Source organism: Serinus canaria, chromosome 4 (assembly GCF_022539315.1).
Source record: "Serinus canaria isolate serCan28SL12 chromosome 4, serCan2020, whole genome shotgun sequence".
Lineage (NCBI taxonomy): Eukaryota > Metazoa > Chordata > Aves > Passeriformes > Fringillidae > Serinus > Serinus canaria.
Window position 1 is genome coordinate 14,207,598 of NC_066317.1, and position 24,142 is coordinate 14,231,739.

Below are 24,142 nucleotides of genomic sequence, written 5' to 3' on the forward strand. Positions count from 1 at the left end.
ACTAAGTGTCAGAAAAGAAGGAAAAGAAGATACAAGCAGACTGAGTATTATGTGAAAAGAGGACTTTTATTCATAAATAGAGCACTTTTGCCTATTGCTCCTATATACATTTATTTCTAATTGCTACCACAATTTTTAAGGCACTGAGGCAAGCCTCCAGCAGTGTGCTGAAGGTGTGTTTGTGCTGTTATGCCCTCTGGCTTTGCTGCCAGCCTATTCCCTTAGATCAGAGCCAGAAGGCAGACTGTTTTCGAATACCGATCACCTCACCCGGACCTAATCCTTTGAGTTCTCTTTGGCATCTATTCCTTCTGCCAGTTTCCTCTTCTGTTCCTCTCTTTTCTTCTGAAGTTGACAACAAAGACATCCTCAGGGCCCTCCTTGATGTAAGACCACTCTTGATGTTGTTACAGTGTGGTTTTTTTTTTTTTGTACCCTAAAGTTGTGCTACTTTTATATTCAGCTAGCACAATATTTGCACACCAGAAGATAAAGAAAATGAGAATATGTTACACAGAATGATAGTTTCTTTTTTATTTGTACACCTTGGTCTTTCCAGTGGAAACCATTTTCTTCTTTTTCTGTCATTCATCTACATACCTGATCAAGAACCTAAAGGTATCTTTTTACAGGCTGTGCTGCTTATATACCTTAAATTGGCCTGACCTGCCACTTTTAATTTTAAAAAGATGGCTGTATGGGATGTGGATGAATATGGAATTTCTATGAAGCACAAAACTTTTGAACGGTTCCTGTCCTCTGTGATAGTGAGTTTTAAAAGGGAAATCTCCAAAGAGCTAATTAGTAGACAAGTAGAGCTCAGGCTGAACAAAGCTGAAAAGATAGCAGATAACTAAAAGGACCTGGCCATAGCTGACAAAAATCAAAGCACTGACAGAGAGCTGGCAGTAACCTTGGGCTGCTAACTGACAGGGACAATAAAAAAAGCCTCTGAGTGTGGCAGAGAGTGACAGCCACAACCAGAGGCTCTCTGAAGAGCCTGAAACCTCCACCAAAAGGAAGATATAATCTTCTGCCTGGCAGCGCCATGCATTTTCCCTCCCATTCCAAACTGGGGAAATTGGAGCTCGTCTAAATAATTCTGCTGCATGAATGTGAGCCAAGAATGGAAACGTCCAAGAATGGCGTGCAAAGTTTAGTGGCAAACCTATGGTCTGAGGGGACAAGTCTGCAAAAAATGTAAGTTTGATTGGGGGACAGTCAAGGTTTCTTTGCTTACTCTGACACTTTTGCTGGAGCAGCCACAGCTTGTTTCTTATTCTCTGTAAACCTTCATGAGATAAACATTTAGCACAAGCTATGAAGAAATTTAGTCACCATATGCTCCCTGGAATGTAATATGAAATGAAAAACAAAATTAGCTTCTCTGCTGTTAGTGGGGCAGGGGAAATGCTCATTGCTGCATCGAGTTCATAGAGGAAAATGTGCTTGATCTAATTCTAGAATTCACTTAATAAATGGTGGCAGTGCTTTGTATTTGTATGCCCTCAATGATTGTAAACATTTGCACACTCTGATCAACAACCTCAGAAACTCTGTTCAGTAAATGGTCCCTCACAAATAAAAATATTGAGGAAGGGAACACATTGGACCAGCAACCATTTAAATAAGTTGTACAAAAAAGCCATGGAGATCATTTCAAGAGGCAGAAGAGATGGTAACTGCAGGGAAACTAAGGCTGCAGAGGGCAGAGAGCATTTGTTGCTTCTGGTCATATTAATTTTAAGACAGAGATTTAACTTTATTTTCATATCTTGGTGTTCTACCTGAAACCAATTAGTCTTTCATGGAGTGAAACAATGAAAGACCATTTTCAAAAGTGGCCAGTTCCTTTTATCCTGAAAGTTACAGTGAGCCTCCTAGTTATCAACAATCCCTCTGAGTCACAGAATAGTGTAACACAATTGGGAAATGCCTTCTGTTTTTTGGAAGGGATGGAGATGATATTGATGTTAAAGAAGCACTGAACTTTTCTTTATGGACTCCAGAAAATCTTGACAGCTCTTAACAGTCCTCGGTTTACCCAGTCCTAAACCCATCACTCTGGCCCACTCTCTTGTATATGCGTGTTTAACTTGATCTTTCAGCTAAAGGCTGTTATGACATGTCATGTGTGTATTTGAAGCATTAAAGAAGGCTTAGAAGTATCTTGGTATCTATCTGCCCCAGATATGCAAGGACAACTCATATACCTCAGTATTATTATTTCAATTTGCCTAAAAGCTTGAAAACATCTCAGTCCTTTTTTCAAAATTAAGACTGCAGTTTAGTAGTTTCCATCTGTCTGCAAACCAAAGCAAATCCAAAATCTTGTAGAAATTGGCTTATAGCTCTTCAGCCTCATAAAAGAGATAACATTTTCCTTCATTTACACCTGTAATTTCACAACTTCAAGACTGAGAGATTCTTTTATTTAAAATTGTTGAATATTAATTAATGTAAATATTTTTGTAAATTTCACTCATCCTCCTTGTCATCTATTTTCATTCTCAGTTTCTTAAGACCGAAATTGCCTTTGGCTATGCTTCATTTCTCCTTATTATAAACCATGTTCTTCCCTCTTAGTCTGTGTCCTGACCTGTTCCTGTAAGATTCCTTTTTCCCTTCTTTCATGCTCCATGTCTTACAGTCTCTTTTCAAGCCTTTGAGTTCTACTTCATGGCTCCCACTTTCTTCTCTGCAGGCGTTCCTCATTCCTTGCCTACATATATTTCACTTGCACCTCCTGCACAGGATATGTTTCCCTTGCCTTTCCCTCAGAAAATGACTTTACTCTTCCAAGTATTTATTCTTTATTCATTTTTAGACACAGCTCTGTAAACACATACGAACCAGAATGGCAAGGAAGGGCCAGCAGCAATATGGCCATCTTCTTCCTTTCTCAAAATGTAGTGTTTTCCTCTGTTTTACTGCACTGTCTTGGCAACTGCCCTCCCCTTACAAAAAAGTTCACAGCCTCATCCTCTGTTCTTATGCTGATACAGATGAAGAGAAAAGCCTTTACAGTCTGGTTTTGCTAATCTTTGTGCTTTAAGTCCTCACTGGCCAAAGGGCTGGTACAGGTTAACATGCTAACACATATCTATACTAACACCCTTGTAAATTGGTTTTGGAAGGTAACACTGCACTGCATTATACTCAATGCATTCAAAATGAATACAGTTTGTAAGGGTGACATTAATTTCTGGTAGCAACTGAAACTAAATTGGGCCAGTTTAACTGAGATTGACATTAATATATCACTGAGCAGTTAGTTATATCACATGAATCAGATATTACAAATTCAAGAATCATTTGTTATGCTTTTAATACAAATTTTCCTGACATAAGTGAGATAGAGATAAATAGCCACTCACAAAGATGTCATTTGGTCTCTTGGGTCTATATTGATGATTCCTGATGAGAAACTGTAGCAGCAGTTTACCATGCAATAAAATGGGGAACAGGCATCCATGGTTTTTGTAGGGGTCTTTTATGATTGGTTCCTCTATTTTTAGTATTGATTTTTATGAGTAGTACATGTGTGTGTGTTTGTGTATTGGCAGAAGAAAATCCATGGAGAAACTTTGGAGTCTCTTCCGTTTACCTAACATTAAAAGAAATGTCATAATGTCATGATGAGTTCTACTTTGTTGCTTGTTCCAGTGGCAGAACAGCTCTAATGATGTTTTATTTTGGGTACTAACTCAGATAAATCTCTACCTCCCTTTTCTCAGAATTACCTTGCACAGCTCTTCTGGATGTCAGAATATTCACTATTCCAGTAATTACCTTTAAACCACGGATATCTAAAAAAAAGCTAATGTGCATTATTTGCATATCACATTTTATTTATGTAGACAGCTTCATGTATTGCTATGTATTATTACATTAGGTTGAACAGTTCAAAATCTTTTCTCCCTGAGATTTGTGGGAAATTAGGAGGAAATTCAGAAATGCTGCCTTCTTGTTCTGCTTTGAGGCAGAAAATCAGAAATGACAAAATTTCTTTTGGGTAAACATTTAAGTGTCCTCTCATTCACCAAATGCTGACATTAACCTGTGCCCAAGCTGTGTAATCTTTCCCAAGTACAGCTTGGTGACTCTGGGCCTTGTGGGCAGCACTTGTGTCCAGGAGCACTCCTGGTACTCAGAGGCAGCAGGCAGGGGCAGTTTCTCCACAGGTGTAGACAACACCAGCAGTTGTTCTTGCAGCACATGGGGCTTCGTTTCCCTAAACAAAAGTATCCACTACTCAAAAGATGCTCGCTGAACATCGTGCCCATTTAGAAACATCCAAACAGAGATATGCTTTGGAGATCAGCCCTTTTTATTTCTTGTATCCTTCCTGGCACGATGTGAGTCCTCCTGTCAGGATGTGAGTCCTTTTCCCCGGGTCTGCAGGGTGGCAGTGCGGCCCCTCCGAGGCTCTCTGTGCGCACAGAACCCGTTGCACTGATGAATAACTCGATGCTGCTGTGAGCCTGCCCGGACTTGGGTCCTCTTGGGCCTCATCTGACTCTTCTGCAACTACTTCTACATTCCAGTGATGTAAATGAAAGCGCCCCTCTTACAGCAGCGAGAAGCTTGAAGTGCATTTTCATATGCACATTCCTTGAATGCTGCCTGAAATGACCAACAGCAGAATGTAAAAGAAATGAAAGCTGGAGCTCCTTCTGCCAACGCAATCTCAAATCATCTGTTATGGCAGGACTGAATATTTACTGAAGAGACACAGTCACAAAATTAAATTAATATGAGTGCCGCCAACACAGCCTCACAGAGAGAACGTGGAGAAATCTAAAAATCATACTACACTGCACATCCTTCTGTAGTTTTTTCTTTATACACATAATAAAGCTATCAGACAGTGCATGCATACTTTGGTCCACCATAAAGAGATTTTCCAGGGCTATCTTTTAGCAGCACCACAAGGGATTATTTTGTGTACGTCTGGTTTCAGAGAACTCTGTCTAAAAAATGAATACAAAATTTTCTCTTGTTATAATTTTGAATTAGTTATTGTGGCATTAAGTCAAATAGGATCTTTTTCAGTCTTTTCACTAGAAGAATTTCCTTTCTTCTTTATCAAAAATTTTATTTAAACAAAAATCTTTTATTTAAATGAAAATCAATAAAACCCACGTTGCAGCTATTGCTGTTAAGTGCATTTTAGAGAGACTCTAATGGTTGCTAGAATTTTGCTTTTTATTTTAAGGAAATGGCATCTGGTAAAATACAACTGATGGAAAATCCATATTTTTGTTTGAAATCTATGCAAAATATTAATTTCCCTATTTTTAATGGACTAATAGTAATATTTGGAACCAAGAGTGCTTTCCTTCATTCATTTGGCAAAGAGAAACACAAATTCTCCTTTTGGAGATTGATCTCCACACTGTTTTGCATTCAAGCTGAGCTAAATCTGATGTCTCTTCATGTCACACAGGATGTGCATGCCTGCTTGCTGTGGTGGGATTGCTCACAGCGAGGCTTGCAGTTGTTTCCAGATTGTTGCCAAACATAGGAATTCTGTGGTTCAAGTTACTGATTAAGGGCACTTCTCTATTTGTATTCTACTTTGACAGTTCAGGTGAGATGAAATTCTTGAATTATAAAGATATTTAGGCTGCTATGAATTGTGCTGAGCAGTGAGAGCTCAGAGTTCAGCTCCCTGGTGACTGAAAAAGCCCCAGATTGTTCCCCTAGAAGCTTTAAGGGCTAATTTTTAGAAGAGACCTTGTTGAGACCAAAACTTGCAGTTTTGGAGCAGTCTTTTAATTGGCTGTGACTCCACTAGTCTAATGTATTTTAATACCATACATGATTTTAATCTTATAAGCATATTTTATAAATCAAAAGGGAGATGTTCTGTTGTATTTAAAGCTGTTAAAAAGAATATTACCATTATTTAAAAGAACCAAATAGCATATGGGGATAAGTATAAAATAAAAATAGGATTACTAAACAACCTCTTCACACTAAAAATTTTACATAGGCATGTGAAAAAATGTTAATCACAATTAAGTGTAAACTACAATTAAGTATCAACATTCCCTACTCTTGTCTGTTCACTGATGGCAGTAAAATGATTCCTGAACTGAATCTGGTCTAGTGACACTCACCTACCTGTGCCTGAGGATTTGAAATTATCCTTCTGGTCTCAGGTCACCATAGCCTCATGGGGCACTGGGCTGAATTATTCTGGGACTATCAGAGCTCCCACTCGGCCAGGATGACAGCTCCTTTCTCCTTGGCTGCCCCCAGGATCCATCAGATGAAAATTGGTGGGAGGGTGACATGTAACTTAGGCAAAATAATCTTCAAATCATATAAATTCCTTTTGTGAGTTTTCATTTTCATTTTTCATATTCATTCAATTTCTTAAATACTATCTCATCACAAGTTTCTATATTTTATTTGAGGGGGGAAACTGTGTGCACATCCAAAGAGCTGTCAGAAAGATATTTGCCTGAATTCCAGCGAACACATTGGTTGTCAATAGAAGTATTCACCAGCAAAGCTGCAGTTTAGTTTAACTGAAGTCCCAGTTGTCTTCCCTTTCTTTCCCCAAATTACCTCACATGTATAAAAAAACCCATGGGGGAAGTCTCCCACACTAATTCAGGGAAATGCTTGCTTTACTCCAGTGCAAGGGAGACTAAAATACACTCTGAAGACTCTAGTTCTACACTTGGTCGGTATTATGGCTTTTGGATGCACAAACCAGGTGTGTTAACTTGGCCTGTTACTGTCTAATGCTAAACATTGTGTTGATTCTGCATAGAAATTCTCAGTGTGCACAGTCTTCTGGCACTGAGCTCCAGTAAAACCTTTAAGTACCTCATAAATGAGATAGAAAAAGCAAACAGTTACGTACCAAAGCTGCATAGCAGTATACATGGCTTTTAAAAGTTATTTATTGACTCTCTTTCTAACTGTAAAAAGCATGCTAAGGACATTTGATTTTAGTTACCTGTTGCAAACTCCTCCATTTTAGTGGAAAAAAAAGAAACCTGACGCAGCTTTTTAATAATTTTGCAGGTCTACAAAGATAAGAAAACAAGTTATTTGGGTTGAGAGAAGCAGTAGGGAACATGGGAGTTGCAGTTCACTTTTTCTCTATGTTTTTCTTAATATTTATTATAAGGGTGATATATTTTTATATTCTGATCCCTGTGATCTTCAAAGTCAAGCTTTCAGTAGTTATAGGCCTATGAAGATTTTTTTAAAAGACACATATTAGGGTGGGGGGGTTGGGTTTTTTCATTTGCAAAGTGGCTGTTCTGTTTCAATTAGGCTAACTCAAAGTAATGTGAATTAAATCTGGAAAGGCACCCCAACTAGGTAGAACACTTCTCAGTCTTTAGGAGTGTATGAATTATGATAGCCTTTGGCTAATCATTTTGCAAGATTTATAGCCATTGCATATTCAGTTGCTGACTGTCAGCCTTGTCAGGGCATAGAAAGCCCAACATGATGAAAGAATCTGTTGCTGCCAGTGGTTTTTCTCCACTACCCTCAAAAACATTTTTCACAGTGAGAAGTCAGAAAAACACAGAACAGCTCAATCAATCACTCAAAAATGCTTTGAGTGAAAGTTGTTTGCATCTTTCTAACAACCAGCCCAAAGATCTACTCCAAGTGACCCTGTCTAACAATGCAAACATCTTGAGTGATACAGAAATCTCACAATATAAAATCCAGACCACCAAGAGTTGATGGGTTGGTTCTCATCACAGCTGTGTTACGCTGCTCCTCTACCTCTCAGTAGAGATATGAGAGAATTCAAAGTACAAGATACAAGAGAATTCAGCCCAAAAGTCATGGCAAAATATTGACTCAAACATTCTGCCTTCCACTGAGACAATAATAGTGACACCCCCTTGATCTGACAGGCACCTTTCACCAAAAAAAAGGAAGTGGTTATTTTGCACCAAGTTTGTTTATGTTTACCACAGGCAATGCATCAGCAGTTTAATGGTCAATAGGAAAACCTGAATTATAATTTGAAGACTTGAGTCTTTTACACCTTTACAAAGGTGTAAAATCTGCCTGGAAGACAAACATGCCAGTGAACTAATAAGAGAAATGTACAAACATGTAAATATCATTGTAAACTGTAATGATTATGGCAACACTTTAATTCCCTAAAATTATGACTTTGCAGTCAGGCTATGCTTGTGTAAATTTAGCTTGATTATTTTGTTTGGTTTTTAATGACTACCTGTTTGTTATTTTAATTAGTCACAATCTCCTCTAGTGATTCACTAACAGCACTAGACAAGAGAAGCTTCTTTATATCCACAAATAATCCAACAAAAATTGCTTCACAGTCATCAAACACTATTTATTCATCTCCATTTTTTCAACAGATCTACAAACCCTTATTGATAGTTGCAAACAGGTTATAAATCAGAGATACAATGGCACCTGCCACTCTCAAAGCTGTTGAGTTGAAAATTTCTCTTCCATCAGTATTCCAGAAGCAGTCTCCCCAAAAGTCAACCTCAATATAGATACCCTAAAACATGCAATTTGAAGGAGACTTTTAAGACATAAACCAGAAGTTTAAAATTAAAATAAGACATATTGCTCTTCTAATCTTTATAATTGCAGAAGCATTATTAATTCCACAGCCAAGTTTATCTCTCTTTGGTCAATAATTTTGTGTGATATGTTGTTTAAACATAAGGAGATAGGGGAATTCAACCTTTCTCATAGTCCTATCACAACTCCTCAGTATGAGGTGGAGTAAATTGTCTTCTACTTCAGTTCTTTAGCAATAAGTGGGAAAAATAGTGTATTTCATAGCAAACAGGTGTTGGTGAAAATGTATTGGTAAGCCTGAAAGAAGCTCAAAGCAGGTGCTTTAAGAAACATCTCATTTCTTTGCTGGTGTTGATCATTCTGGGAAAGTGTGAATTTTGAAAAAGGTTTCTTTCATTTTTTTTAACCTTTTGAGAGAGTTTTAAAAAAATGTGAACTGGTAGCTGGGGAATTTCTAAGCTGCAAGCAAGACTTATAAAACCAATAATTATTAAAGAGTGAGTGATAAATATAATTGCTTAAAAGAAACTGAGGCCAGCTGCTTTCCTAAAATTAATCTGTGCTTTTAATATCAACTACACACTGTTCTAAGCTATCTGAATTCAGATTAGTTTAGCTATAAGAGGTTTCACTTACTAGAAGGCTGTTGCAATTAAACCTGCAATGGATAAGCAGTTTTTAAAGATAGTAAATGACACCCTTTCCTTGATACTGCTGCAAGCAATTCCTGTTGGTGAAAAGGGATGTATGCTCCTTGGAATTATTTTGTGAGAAATCATTTATTCTTATAAAATAGTGAAAATAAATGCAGTCTCCTACAGCCAGGCATACTGAACATTGGACAATTGTATCCCAAAGACTGAAGATAGAAACACTGAAAGAAAGTTTTGAAGATAAAACAATTGCCTTTTAAAGATTCACTTAAGTGGTGATAAAAATAAAATGGCATATCTGAATAACACCATTGATGCAACAAAAGATTACAGACACAGATAAAGTCACTCTTGGCACTGCTTTATTAGCAGTACCTGAACAAGAGGAAGGAAAATTTCACAGGTTTTTGGAAAAATATCAACTCAGTATAATGGACATGAATCTAATGGAGAAGTCAGAGTTTCAGAGCTATTTTCAGAAAGGAAGACTATTAAAACTGTTTTCACCAATAGCATCAGATGATGTACTCTGTTGTAAACCAGACGTATTACTTGCACATGTGCCAATAATGCACTGAGACTAGGAAGTGAGCAAAACAGAATGAGGGGAGTTGGTATTTCTTGTCTTGGATACTGCAGAGATGTTTGTGTTTGTGTTATTTATAAACAAATATATTCAACATGGTTACTTTGAATGGCCAAGCCTAGATTTTTCAAGCACAACAGGGCCAGGTGTAACAACATAGGAGAAGAAAGGAAAAAAAATAAAAATAAGTATATTACATTAATTGCTCCATTCACAGAGATTCATATATTCTGTCTAGCCTGATGGCCTTTTTCATCCACTGAAAGGTGTTGCCTAGACTTGTGATTCCTTGGGATTCAGGCATAACTGATTCAAGTTAGAATAGTAACATCTATTTCTCTGAAGTGTTCTTATGTATTTAAAAATAAAATGAGAGTTCTTATCCAAGTCCTACAGATGAGGAAATAAAGACACTGAATGTTAGAGTAAGTTTGTCCTTGCAAGTTAAGGGACAGGATCCACCAAACTCAATGCTATTGACCCTGGGTCATGTTGATGTCCGCTAGGCAAAGACTGCATATATGAGGTGACAAATGTCATATTTTTTTAATATATGCATTGGCTGCTTACCAGAAATACTGATTTATGTTTTGGACACATAAAATAAAAGTCAGCAGAAGGGCTCACTCTCTCTAGTGAGTCAAGGTCAAGCTATATAATAATAAAGTACTTATGTATCACATATCAAAAGCTGTCTGGACCTCAGCTCAGAAATTTGCTATGGGGAAAGATACTTGAGGTTATCAGTTGTTTCTCACTTGGTTATGTGCCTTCACTTCTCATCCTCCATCTCAACTCCAGTTCCATCTAAAATCTGCTGCCTTTCTACACCTTTATACACTTCTCTCTGCTTCACAGAGATTCACAGTTCTGAGGCTCCACAGCCCTCTTCTACTGAAAGACATAGCTGAGTGCTACAAAGGAAGCATTGCTGGGAAAGGGGGATGGGAGGCAGAGAGCTTAATCCAGCTTCCAACCGTGTCTCTCCATTGTCCCATGCTGCAACGCCACCCCACAGCTCGGCCTGTGCAAGGAGTTGGGAAAGGCAGACACAATGCCATAAGGGGTGCCATGGCTGCTCATTCTCTCTTCCTCACCCCTAAACATTCATCTATGACAAATTAAGGAAGACTTAGATAGAACTGGACATACTCTTGTTCTCTTCCCATGCACCCTAGTAGGACAGGAAGTTGTATTTGCAAATGTTTAATTTAAAATGTGAAGGTTCCATGTGTTTTCCAGTCTCTTCTTATTTCATTGCACTACACCTGAAGGCTTACTTGAATATAACCCAGCACACATACTTCAGTGATCTCAGACCAGTCAAAATATTGCCAAGTAATTGTTGATCATAAGTGACCAGATAAAGAACACTTATGTTCGACAAGTTTGTGTGGTTATCACCTGAAAAAATGTGCTGAGGAAAAAGTGCTTAGGAAATTCAGCAGCACAGTGGATGAAACTGGAAATTCCTCTAAGATTTTCATTGTTTTCAAACTAAGCAACTCTTTGAGCAGACATGAAATTATTCATTTGCAGGCCCCAAATTCCCATAAGAATGATCCCCTTTCCACTCTCCATTTGGATGACAGTGCAGTGCAGAAGAAACAAGACTGCTTGCCTGATGGGCTATATGTTTTTATTCATACATATCCAGAAATAATGGAACGAGTCCCTCCAACTTTCAAAAAATAATTTTCATCCAACAGAGACCTGTTCTATGAAAAATTTCACCCAGCAGCCAGAAGTTTTCAGAAAGTTATGAGCTGAAAATGGGAATAGCATGGCAAACGTCACACAGCCTGAGCAGTAGTAGTCATTTTCTCTCCTACTGTAATATGTAGCTGTATAATTTATTCATGTTCCAAAATACATTAGGTAAAAGGAATGAATTCCCAGTGCTGGTAGACTTAACTCAAATCCTCTAAAAGTCAATACAGTTTCTCATGTGTAAGATTGAAATGGGGGGGTTTCCTCAATTAATTGTTTTCCGGTTGCACTAAATGAGCAAAATTCCATTTTGGCTGGAAATACAAAGTGCTTGTCAAAATGCCACTTCCTACTGAATTTCAGCTTCCTGCCCTGGGAAAACAATCCTTAATAGCTTCCCCCTCCCTCCATTGACTAGCTCTCTTCATATTTTCTCTGCTTTTTAAAAAAATTACAGCAATCCCTAAGAATAAAAATGCTTGCCTGCAAAGTATATTGTTTTAATTTAATTCTTCAGAGAGGAGAGCTCTTCAGAAATTAAAACATACTCTTTTCTAGCTTTTGAGCTACAGTGCCTCCTTCTGCTTTTTTTGTGATCATCTCCACTTTTCCTACTGAAGTGAGTTCCTTTTGTTGTTCATTTCGGAGAATTCCATGGCTTGAATTTCTGTTGGTTTACTTTTTTACACAGAAATTAGATTTTTCCCCCCATAAAAAAATTTGTTTACCCATTAATGTTCCAAGGATAAGACATTAATGGGTAATTAAATACATACCCTGCCCTGATTCTGATCCTCTGTAAAGACAAAGTTTATTTTTACCACGAAAAACTTAAGCCCCTAATGTATTTAAATCGTTTTGAGTTAATAGGCAGCATTCAGTGCAAAGTTTGTTTTTGTATTGCCTTTTTTTCTTGAAACCATCAGAAATTTCTGTTTTACAGTAAGGATTGCAGTGTGTTCTAAGCAGGCCAGGACTTCCAAAGCATTATTTAAATGCCTCAGCTGAATACCAGCATTCTTTCATCCTGTTTCACACACTGAAGTACCAAAAGGGTAAATAACTTGCAATATCATTTTTGACTGACTTGACTTTGAAAAAGGCACAACCTACACAAACAACTGAGCAGTTGTTAGGTGCTTAACTGGATCTCTAAATGATCCCATATGCTAGTCAGCTAATGCTGAAAATGATTATAAACACCTCAGTTCATCATATTAATGAGTTATAGCCAATAGAAAAGGACAAAATATATAACTTTTCCACAAACTTAGTTAAATGTCAAGGTTTTTAAAGGCCTAGTTAGCAAGTATATTAGATGAGATATGTCAGTTTTCCAATTTACGACTCTGACTTGTCTCTTGTGATTCCTTATAGCCTCTAGCCATTCTCCTCTTACCTGAGGCATTCTCTGGCAAAAACCTGATGCTTCCAGTCATTCTGCATTCTTGTGTTCCTTCAAAAATAATTGGACAGGCACCTCTCCATAAACAATCATCATTAGTCACATAAGGTACACAGATAAGAATACCATACAAATAAGTTTCAATAGAATGTCTTGAGCTAAATAATAATAATAATTTGGCCAGCATGCTAAAAATGTGATTGACAGGGAGTTAATGCACTTAACACTTTTTCCAGCAGGCTGTTAAAATTAGTTCCTTGATGCTCAAAAAGTCCTGCTCCCTGAAAAGTGACACCGACATTGACCAGTGAGTTTGTTGCTGTTCAGTAACCTGCTCCATTTCCAGACTATATGATTAAAGTCATTATGGGAACTGTCAGGAGGAGGGAAAAAAATGAAAACTGTCATAAGAAGCAACTGTTGGAAATCTCGGGATTTTTTTTAATGCTAAACTATTTTAAAATATTTTCTGTAATTTTATTATCACAATATCCGGCAATATAATAAGGATCCATGTAATAAAATAAATCCTTTGAGGTTATACAAAAAAAATGGTATATAGGAGCATCTTTATTACATAAAGATATATACATTTATACATTATATATAGTAGGAAGAAAATTAATCATAAATGTCCTTCAACATGAAAGGAATGAATTAGCTTACAAAAAAATATGAATCCTTATTTAAAAATTTACTAGCAGAATTAAAATCTCTAAGTTAAATAAATTAAATAGGCAGTGGTGGGAGAAAAAAAAGGATTTGTAATTGAAAGAATTCTGGTTCTAAGAAAAAGCCTGTCGGCGATGTAATGCTTTCTAACATCAATCCTACAGAGCCAATAAGATGCCTCCTGAGAATGCACTAAATTAGAAAATTAAAAATGTCTTAATTTCAACTTTTAACTTTTGTAAATTTATTTTAATATTTGATGCAATTATATATTATAAAATTTACAGAATATTTTACACTCTTACATTAAGTTCTGTTTGTGCCGAGTCACCAATTGCACAGTAAATTGTTGGTAGTTATATAGAGATTGCAATATATGTCATGTGCTGCTCAGACATAAATTTTTGTATTTGTCTTGGATTGAAAATTGAGTAAAAAAATTCACAACTACTTAAAGTATTTAAAGATCAGGAGGTTTTACATTTCAACATAAAGATCTGACCCTTTACTTACTTACATTTAAAATATGTTTGTAGATCCAAGAGGGTGCTTAAGACAATAGTGTCTTTTACACAATAATATCAACACTATAATTATCTTCTATTTATTTTTCTTTTCTCACCTGCTACGCCTAGGTTTTGACATTAAGAATATTGCTTTTGATATTTTCAGCATTAAAAACCACTTTATGCTTTGGTTCCATTTTACTCCCAGTCAGAAAGATCAGAAAAAGCTCAAGTCACACAGTGAGAAACTTTATCCACTGAATGAGACATTATCCATTCCACCAGACTACAAATCAAAGAGTATCTCTTAGGCTGCTTAAAAATTCATTTTAAAATCTGATCCTGATTGTACTTTTATGGTAATTTCATACCATCAATCATCCTTTTACCTTTAGTCTCTAGGTCCACTGCTTTCCCCATAGATCTCATTCTCTCTACCTCATTATAATTCTTTAGGTGAGAAAACAGGGTAAGAAACCTTAACAGAAAATGAGAGAAAGATGTAAATTTCTTGAGAAAAGTCAGGTTCACTAAGAAGCACAGCTAATGATATGTTCTGATCTAGGATTTTTTTTTAATATTAAAAGATGGAGGAGGATAGAATAGAATGAAAAACACATTTGCCATGCAAATAATATGTTTGTAATCTGCATTCTAACTCAACAATGTCATTTGTACAACCAAGCTGTCAAAATATCTTCTTAGTTTGAGTTCCTTAAATAAAAAGAAAAATAATAAAATAAAGATTTTTGGATCTACACAGAACTTTTCCTAATTAAGTGCTGAACTTCCTAGAATGCTGTACTTTCCATTATCAATGAGGCTGAGCCATCTTTGCTAATACTATAGGTTATGTGAATTGCAGTAATTAGGAAATGGAACTAACTGAGGAGACCTAGAAACATACTGATCAAAACTCCTTTCTTACACCTAAAACTTAAGCTGCGAAATTTTGCAAAATGAACATAAAACCTTGTTGGTGTGTTCAGCAGTGGTGGTGCCTTCATCAGGCTGATCACGGGAAGGGAAAGCTGCTCTGTGTTATTCCACCAGTTCTTTGTGGCAGATACAATTCTTGGAAATCATCAAAGTCTGGTCTACTTGCAATGACTTCTACAAGAGCTGTACTTTCCCAGAAGTCAGTATTGTAGTTTCACTCCTTTCATTTCAATCCTGGCCATAATGAAAAGCCTTTTTTACAGCATTGGGAGATATGAGAAATAATGAAACCACTGTTCCAGACATCTGGGCTGGAAGAAAAACTATTGTTAATCACAAGGGAAAAGAAGGATTTTTCCAGTACTTTGGGCTCGTCCATGTTACAGCTCCTAATGTCTTTAACAAAATGTAGCCATAAACCACTGAATTCTGGTAATAGCAATAATCCCTCCAAAATGGTTTGTTACCAGCAGTTAGTGACCAGTTTCTTAGTTAATGGCCTGAGGGGAAAGGCTTTAAAAAAGCTGTATGCACTGTTTCCTCTCAGGCAATTTAACTGGCTGCATTAAACTGTATTTTCATTGAGCTTCCTAACATTTGTACTCTGATAAAATTCTAGTCAGGGAAAGGAATGAGGTGGTGGTGGAGTATGTCATCACTCTACTTTGTAAGAGAAACACTAAAAAAAAAATGCTATCTTGTGTCTTCCTAATCTGAATAATGTTAAGACTTGGTTCTGATGGTAATAATAAATGCTAAAGTCTTTAAATATCATGTAAAATTAAGAGTAATTAACAACTTTATCTGAAGAAAGATGAAAGAGTCTTCAGCTTTATGGTACAATGCCCTTGAAACAATCAGGGAGTACAAGAACAAACATTTTGTGCTTTCATGCAAAATCAAAATGCTAATCTGAAATGCTCATTTATTTTCATAAACGGAGTAAAAATAGAGCCTTATTTGGAGGAGTATGTCAGTCTAGCATGATACTTGATAATATTAAAAAGTTAATAAAATATGAGTATAGGAGGGCACATAAAGCAATTAATATACAGTTTTCATTTGTATTTTACTGAGTTAATACACTGTTTCATAAAGTGTTTTCAACTATGTCACTAATGTACTGGGATTTTCTTTTAAAAATACATCTTTATCCATACATTATAAAAAACATTTTCAGTAGATGAAAATATTGTACAGCACAGTGCTCTATTAAAATGTAAAACAAGAATATTCATTCACTATTTTAGTTGTGTAACAAGCTGAAAGTCAGTCAAATCCATAAACAACCCTATGCTGATTCCTCTGCCTGCTCCACAACTCACTGGGCTTAAATGGCATCTCTTCGTTTTTTGCTCACATGGGTAAAAAACTCATTAATCAGAAAGTTTTCCCAAGCATGGCAATAAAGTCAAAGGAATGATTGGCATTACACAGAACACTCTGTAACATACACACAGGAATATAGGCTCTCATTAGGCACAGCATATTGAAAAAAATCCAAAACAAAATACTGTACATCTTTGCTTGTGCTATATCGGATGCAGGAAAGGCAGGGAAAAAAACCACATATAGGGAAGTGGGGGTGAATAGAGACAATTTGAGGGTTCTGGAATCCCAGCAGGAAGAGAAGAAATCAGCTCTGGGGAATTCTGACCATCTGCCTTACTGCTTTGGGGAAGGGCAGTAGGCAGAATCCCAAGGGAAGCTGCTTTGTGCAGGACACTGAAGTAAGGGATTGCTGGGACAGAATTACTCCATTCCTGTGTGAGGCCCTTGAGCAGCTGGTGCCATTACCCAGCCACATCATATGTGGTTTACACTTAGTGAAACTGTCTTTTTCATGAATCTTGCTTTTATCACAGTGATACTGGAGCATTTTTTGCTTCAGATCCCAGTTCAAGTCTGTCTACCACCCACTACAAAAAGAATACTATTCCCAGTAATTTGGGATATACCATAGCTACTATAAGGACTAGACTAATTTCACAAAACTATCAGTGGTTTAAAACAGCATTCTTGTGCTGAGGTGGGCTCATTCTATCTGTGCCTAACTAGAAAGTCAACTGAATTATGGAGAGTAGAATGAAGTACACCACAGCCAAATATTTAGAAATAAACAGACAGGGCGCTCATTGGAAACACACCACTCATGCAGTTATATCACTCACAGAGCATCTTAAGTAAATAAATAGTGGTAATAAACAGCATTAAAAATTGCCACATTGGAGCAATTCAGTAGCAACCCTGGAATTTTAGATAGTTACGTGGAAACAGGAAAGGGACAAAGAAAACTAGCAAGAAGTGGAGAGATGAGCTTATGATTTGAGAGCGGAGACAAAGATCATCCTGGGAAGCAAAGGCGGAATACACCCAGGAAAGTGCAATCAAGAAAAATACTTATTTTAAAGAGCAGATCTTATGTCACACTTACCATTTACAATTACAAGATGAAACATTGTTTTTTTAATAACAAAATATTAACTGCCCTTTTTTGTTTGTTTTCTGTGTGTGTGATATATAAAGGGAGCTTGAGAATCTTTTGGTTTTTGGAGTTTTCATGCCCTTCTTAATCCTCAAAATATCAGATGTTAAATCCAGTTTTGCTGGAGGACATTTTTGCGTTTTTGCATTTTTCCTGTACTTTAATTGAACTGATAAGAGAGAAGGGACTGAACATTTAATAATACATTCTTCTTTCAAAAAATTAATGAAACAAGAGTATGAAACATTAATGGAATTACTTCACATTAAACTATCCAGAGAAAGTGCTAAACATAAAGGGCCTCGTCATTGGGGTGACAGTGTAGGTTAAGTGCTCTGTTTGCATGGATGGGGATTGGAGGAATCTGGGCTCCCCTGGACATTGTTTCATCTCTCGTCCCTACAAGGGGCTGGGCTGTTATATCCACTTGTCTGAGGCCAGGCAAGGTTTCAAACCATCAAACTGAAGACTAGTTCCTTTGTGCTGAGGGACAACTCAGTTCAAGAGCTGAGCAGAGGAAGGAAAAGAGTGGTCTAAAAACAAGAGAAAGAGATGAGAGAGAGGAAAGGGACTTTCTTGGCATCAGAGCTGACTTGGTGCTGTCTGATTTGAATAATTTGAAAGCAGAATTACTTCAATTTGGATGACCTTCATTAAAAATAAAATGGTGTTCATGTTGAGTACAAAGACACCCAGAAGCTTGGGCATTTCTTTTTTGGCTGTAGAAATCTTAGAGCCATTGTAAAATCCTGATTTTGCTATGTCTTGGAATGCAGCAGCATTCATTTCACACTGAGCTGACAACAGAAGACATCCCATGTAGGAAAAGTTCTTATCTCTGAGAGCCTCCACACAAAGAGTTGGACTGGCAATAGCAACTTGATTTCTAGACAATTTTCTTACACTGATAATGAAGAAACAGCTGATGACTGAAGTTGGAATTTGAAGAAATTGCAGCTGGTGGCTTTTTTGTTTAACAGTATTCTGGTAATTTACAAACTGCCAGGTACAAAACTAACCATTTTAAGGTTACTTCTTCAGAGCATTTTGTCATTAGGATGACTGTATTCTCTACCAGTTGTTTTTCAGGAAGTTGTTTGCTCAGGAAAACTGGCAGACAAGTGCCCTGCTGTTGCCAAAGCAGTGATTCTTTGCTTACTTGGTTTGTTCCTGTCATTCTCCAAAGAACTCTCAACTTGTTTCACTTCCCAATGTTTTATTTAAATCTCAGTGAGATAATGGATCATGGGAAAATGCCTCCTATTTCATGGCTGAGCCTGCTTTCAAATCTGCAGGCTCAAACAGAATTGCATAGTGCTATGTGACCCTTTGCACTGCCTTCTCTGTCAAAGCTTTGGCCACATCCTGCCCAAGTGGTCAGTGATGAAGAGATCTCTGCCATGATTTCTGGATTAGTAATGGTGTGAAAATACAGCTCTTCCAGTAAAAAAAATGAAATAGAGAAACACAGAAGTTGGTTTTGTTTAAAATCTTTTTCTACTTTACTCCTCATGCTAATACATTTGTGACAAATATTATTTTCCTGGATGACATTTGTACAGTCGGTCTATAGGAAATGTCAGCCAGAGAAAAAAAATCCTGCATTAATCTGCATTCTGAAAGACTCCTCATTATTTCTTTTCCAAACTAGGAGCTTACTAAATAACAAAATAGAATGCAAATAATTAAATAATGCAATTAAGCTCATATAAAGTTAGAGCAATCCAGAAATAGCAGGGAAAAATTGCACACCATATTTATAAGTGTATATATGATTTATAGGGAAAAAAATGATGGGGTATTGATTTTATGCACACTTTATATTCTTATCACTCAAAAAATATCTAAATTAAGGTGGTACTGTGCTATGGAACAACTTACAGTGATGAAATCAATGGAATATGTCAGGGGTCATCTTCATGGATCCTTTCAAAACAAATTTTCTGCATGGGAACTGCAATGGGGACAAAAAGTAAAGTTCAAAAATATCATCAATGCATGAGATTTAAAAAATGAGTGAGAGTAATTTCTCCATCTTTTTAGCAGATTTGATTACACTTAATGTCAGCAAGAAATTATTTCCCACATTTTTGTCTTGAAAGGTGAGACAATGCGCAATCATTCCTTGATGACTTTCTTCATACTAGTAAAGATTATAGCAGCCTCCAGTTACTCCTGTTTTATCAACTCTTTCTAGTTTATGTCAGCCTTTCTCTTACAGAAACTCTTCCCTACCTTCAATTGTCTCAATGATTATGCAGAGATGCAGGGAGGGACCCTCAGGGGGAATGTCATGGAGAACAGGGGAACTCTATACACAGTCCTAGTCACCTAAGAAATGAGGAATGCCCTCTATGCCTGTGCAGTCCAGCCTTGCCTTAGGAATATAAAACTGAAGTGTCACAAATGTGCTGGTCCAGAAACTGAGGCACAGTCTGACATGTTACAGAGTCTCTGTGCAATTTTCTTTAACAAGACAAATTACTGTAATTAAAGGGATTTTTCTTCATATTTTATTTTAACAAGGAAGGTTTAGAAAGTTCCTGATACCAAAATCAAAAAGGGTCTTAGGGAAAGAAGAAAGATTCTTTTGACTATCTTAAAAACAATCCAATTTAAGCTTAGAGCAGAGAACAGAAGATACCCAGTTCAAGAGGTTGAACTCATCCCCTTGGGACAAGGAAATGTGTGACCTGCATGGCCACATAGAGGGAAGAGTCTTTATAGTTTGGAAACTAGAAAAAAAGCAATTGCACAGCAGCTATTGAAATGATTTGTGTAAATCATTTCAAATAGATTAGAAAACATCTGCTTGAGGACAAGTGGTATTTATCTAAATATTAGAGGCCCTTTTTTGAGTCAGGTTGTGAAGTTCATGCAGTCATAAAACACCAAGAAATGAGTCTGAGGCAAAGGCTTTCATGTAGCTGAGAATTTGAAATTATTTTTAAGTTAATAAAAACAGTCAAACTTAGAATTCAGATAATTTTATATTTCATCTTTATTCTATTGAACGAGTAAACATAAATGAAACTCAATACAATTGCAGGAATTAGTAACAGAGAGAATATCTAAGGAAGGAGAAATCAGCCCTTTTGCTAACCTGCTACGGATGATGAGAAATAGTCTTAATTTTAAACAATTTGAAGGGTGTTTGACACTACAGGAGGGAGCAATCAAGTAATAAGACACAATTTTCTCTGCCTTTCAGAGGGTCCCTCTTTATCTTCAGTACTCTGCTCAGATTCACTAGTCAGATCTGACTACTGCATCCTATTTTCAACCAGTCCCTTATACCCTGTTAGTCTTCAGCCTCCCTAGAGTATTTGGGAAGTTGTATTAAATTGTAATTTGTTTCTTCCTAATTTGTTATACTGTTGACATGCCAAAAGAAAGTTGGAAGTTTCTTACAGGTATTTATAAAGTGAATTATCTTTTAAGCATACAAATAGGCACCACTAGCAATGAAAGCCTCTCCCTTATGTACCAAATCACGATCAACAAGCCCAGGATATTTTAGATATCTCAGGAAAGTGCTTCAAAAGTCTTTGTAGAGACTGAAAGTCTGACATAAAGAGTGATCTCTGCTGAGAAGAGCAGCAAAAGTGCTGCTCGTAATCGTGAGGGCAACTTTGCTCACAAAACAAGTAAAGCAGAAGGCACTGAAGTTACTCACATGGAGTTGCAAAGGTCCAGGTGTGAGTGTGATGCACACCCACAGTAGCTCCTCTGCTCCACAGCCATGGCAGCAATGTCAATAACAGACAGCCATCCTACGTGCCTGAGAATCCACAGAAGAGAATGCTCTGAAGAGTCTTGACAAGCAGTGCCCTGGGAGTTACTTTGCTTTCAAGAGGCTGACTGCATTCTTTCTGCTTTTGGCAGCATCACTAAAAAAAAAAAAAAAAAAAGGCATTCTTCAATCTCAATTTTGTTTTCTATTGTTGAAAATTATTTCTGAAACCGAAAGAATACAGCCTATACAGCCTTTTATATGCTAGACTGGAATTACAATATTAAAAAGATCAAAAACTTACTTGGGCTGGTAAACTGAGCAAACAGTATAGAAGTTAAAGAGAAAACATCTACAGAAACAATGCTTTTAGACCCTAGATTTTTGAGAGAGGGTATGTCTTAGTGTAAAAGAAATTTAACATACTTTTCCATCAAGTTTTTAAAAATAAATTTTAAATTCTCTGTGCATATTTTGGGGTAAGTTCAAAATTTAACTCAAATTTGAAAAGCGTAGCTAGCTTGTTTCTGTGCTACGTCTCCCCCCTCCTTGTTTTTCTTTTTATCTGTTTTTCCTGTTGACAAAAAGTCAACAACTTTCGGTGTCATATTTTTCTAGTGTCACAAATGTGACCTTGATCACCCTTTCTTCTGTTAAGTCTTCAGAACCTTCTTGTCACAGCCAGCTATACTTTTCCAGAATAATTCTAAACAGCCTGAGAATTTATTCAGTCTTCAGTTCTAACTCTATCTTTTTCTGCTCCCTCTGATCAATCTGTCTTGAGTGCTGCTTTACCCTGGTGTATTGTTTTCTTTCCTGCCCATATTTCTGAACAAGTCTATTTAGATAGTCTGTTTCATCAATTTTAGCATCAAACTCTATCATTACCTGTTTTGCCTTAAAAAAAAATAAACTTTGTGGAATCCCATAACATCCTAACTTCAGAGCAGCTGTCTACCTAGTAAATTAAAGACACAACTTCATTATCCTGTGTCAGCATCCCTGGTTAGCTAAACCTAGGCAGCTCTGGAAACAATAGCCCAACAAAGCAGGGTGCAGCATGAGCCTTGTGAGGCAGGAGTGCAGAGGATCCTTTTCCCAGGATCCCTGGAAACACTGCACTTAGCTGTGCAAAGCCAGCACAGCCCTTGATCTAACCACAGAACATAAGGAACTGCTCTTTCATGAGGGCCTTATTCAGTGTTCTAGACTGGAAACTTCTTTCTTCCTAACTCTGTGTAATGCATTCATTCACTGTCTCTGCCACTGCAGATCCCACCTACTGTCCTGAAACAAAAGCACAAGCTGTGAGTGTGTCAAATACTTTTCTAATAATTTTTTTTTATCCCAAAATAACACAGTGCAGTATCACATTTTTTTACTAAAACATTTTCTGCACTGTTTAAGTAACATCCTTTATTTAACCTCACAAGAGGATAAACACACCTGCCAAATCAGGCAGAAAGAGATGTCTTCCCTTTATGATAATTTTTCTCTCACCTATACAAAGGCATATGACATCTCAGTGCAGAATTATGACACAGTCTTCCCTGTCTGGATGTTTCCTTCTCACTCTTCTATCTGCTGGCTTACACTTGCAAATAGCTCTGCAAAGTCTTTGCCCCTTTTCAAAGCCAGACACAATTCTATGATTGAATACTAAACTTTTTCCTTTTTTTCTTCTTTTTTTCTTTTTTTAGTTGACTATTTGTTGCTGCATTTTAAAGTGCTATTAAAAACTGGAACACAATACATTGATGAGCTGCTAGACTTATTTTTTGCATATAAAACCACATATATATTTATATATGCTAATCCATTTATTACAGCCCTTATTTAGGAAATGTACTATTAATTATGATCTCAATAACAGAAAAACAACTAAAAATCAATGCACTATGAATAATTCTGAAAGTAAAGATATTCTATTCCCTAAAAATATTTGTTAATAGGTATGAACTCTGAAACATCTGTTTTCCTGACTTTTCTTATTTAGAGAATAATTCTGAAAATCTCATTGGTTTAATTTTTTTCCTATTTCTATTGCACAATACAATAAGTGAAAGGAGGTCATAGGCCATGTTCTCAGCTTGTGAAAAACGGCATGGCTAAGTGAGAGATCCTTTATGCTTGCTGAGAATCTAGCCCCACATTTCTAAATGCTGCTCATTTACTATTAAAAACATATTGTTAATTTAAAGAGAAATGAGGAGATCCAATTAATTTGGTATGTATACACAAGAAGCTGTGAAGTATACTGCCTGTAATTACAGAAATTAAGGTCACATTAATACCTAACATTAGTTTTTGCTAGATAATTTATATTCCTTCTAAACAAAAGAAACACAAATGATTTCTTATCCGCACTTTAGAATGGAGCTGGGTACAATGCTACATGGGAGTTATTTTTTGCAGTGGAATTTTTAAAAGAAAGTTGTAGTTCATTGAAGAGGAGAATCTGCCATACTGTGTTGAAGGCTGAAATAGTTAAGCTAAGAAGAAGCTATGTGTAGAGTTCATAAAGTAGTGGTGAGAGGACAAATCACATGTAATACATTTAAAAAATGTCTTGGGCAGTTGGGAATAAATGAGTCAAAGCTGAGAGGAAGTTTGAAACAAAGAGAAGCATCCAAACATGCAGAGATGAAAATCACACTGAAGGCTGGACTGATTTCAATGGCACAAAATGTAAAACTGCAGAACACAAAATAACCTATTTAGGGACCAAGCATGGAAAATGTTTATGCAAGACCAAGTTAAACTTCTGAGCAGGTTCAATTTTCAGAATTACTGTTAAGTAATATCTTCAGCCTGCAGAAGGACGTTTCACTACATGGGAATGAAAAGTTTTTGGGACAACTTTGGAGCCTTGAGGTCCCGGAATGTTATACAAGAGCACAATT

At 36.7% G+C, this 24,142-nt stretch overlaps 1 long non-coding RNA gene across 1 annotated transcript in view; it reads right to left on the reverse strand.

Moving 5' to 3' along the window:
- The window catches only part of LOC108961200 (uncharacterized), a 57,581-nt gene that overhangs the window by 16,653 nt on the left and 16,786 nt on the right, over window positions 1–24,142 (reverse strand). Inside the window, exons 2-3 of the long non-coding RNA XR_001989376.3 lie at window positions 21,183–21,396; window positions 19,388–19,460 (exon numbers count right to left, since the gene is read on the reverse strand). This is a non-coding gene — a long non-coding RNA (uncharacterized LOC108961200). The remainder of the gene's footprint in view (window positions 1–19,387; window positions 19,461–21,182; window positions 21,397–24,142) is intronic.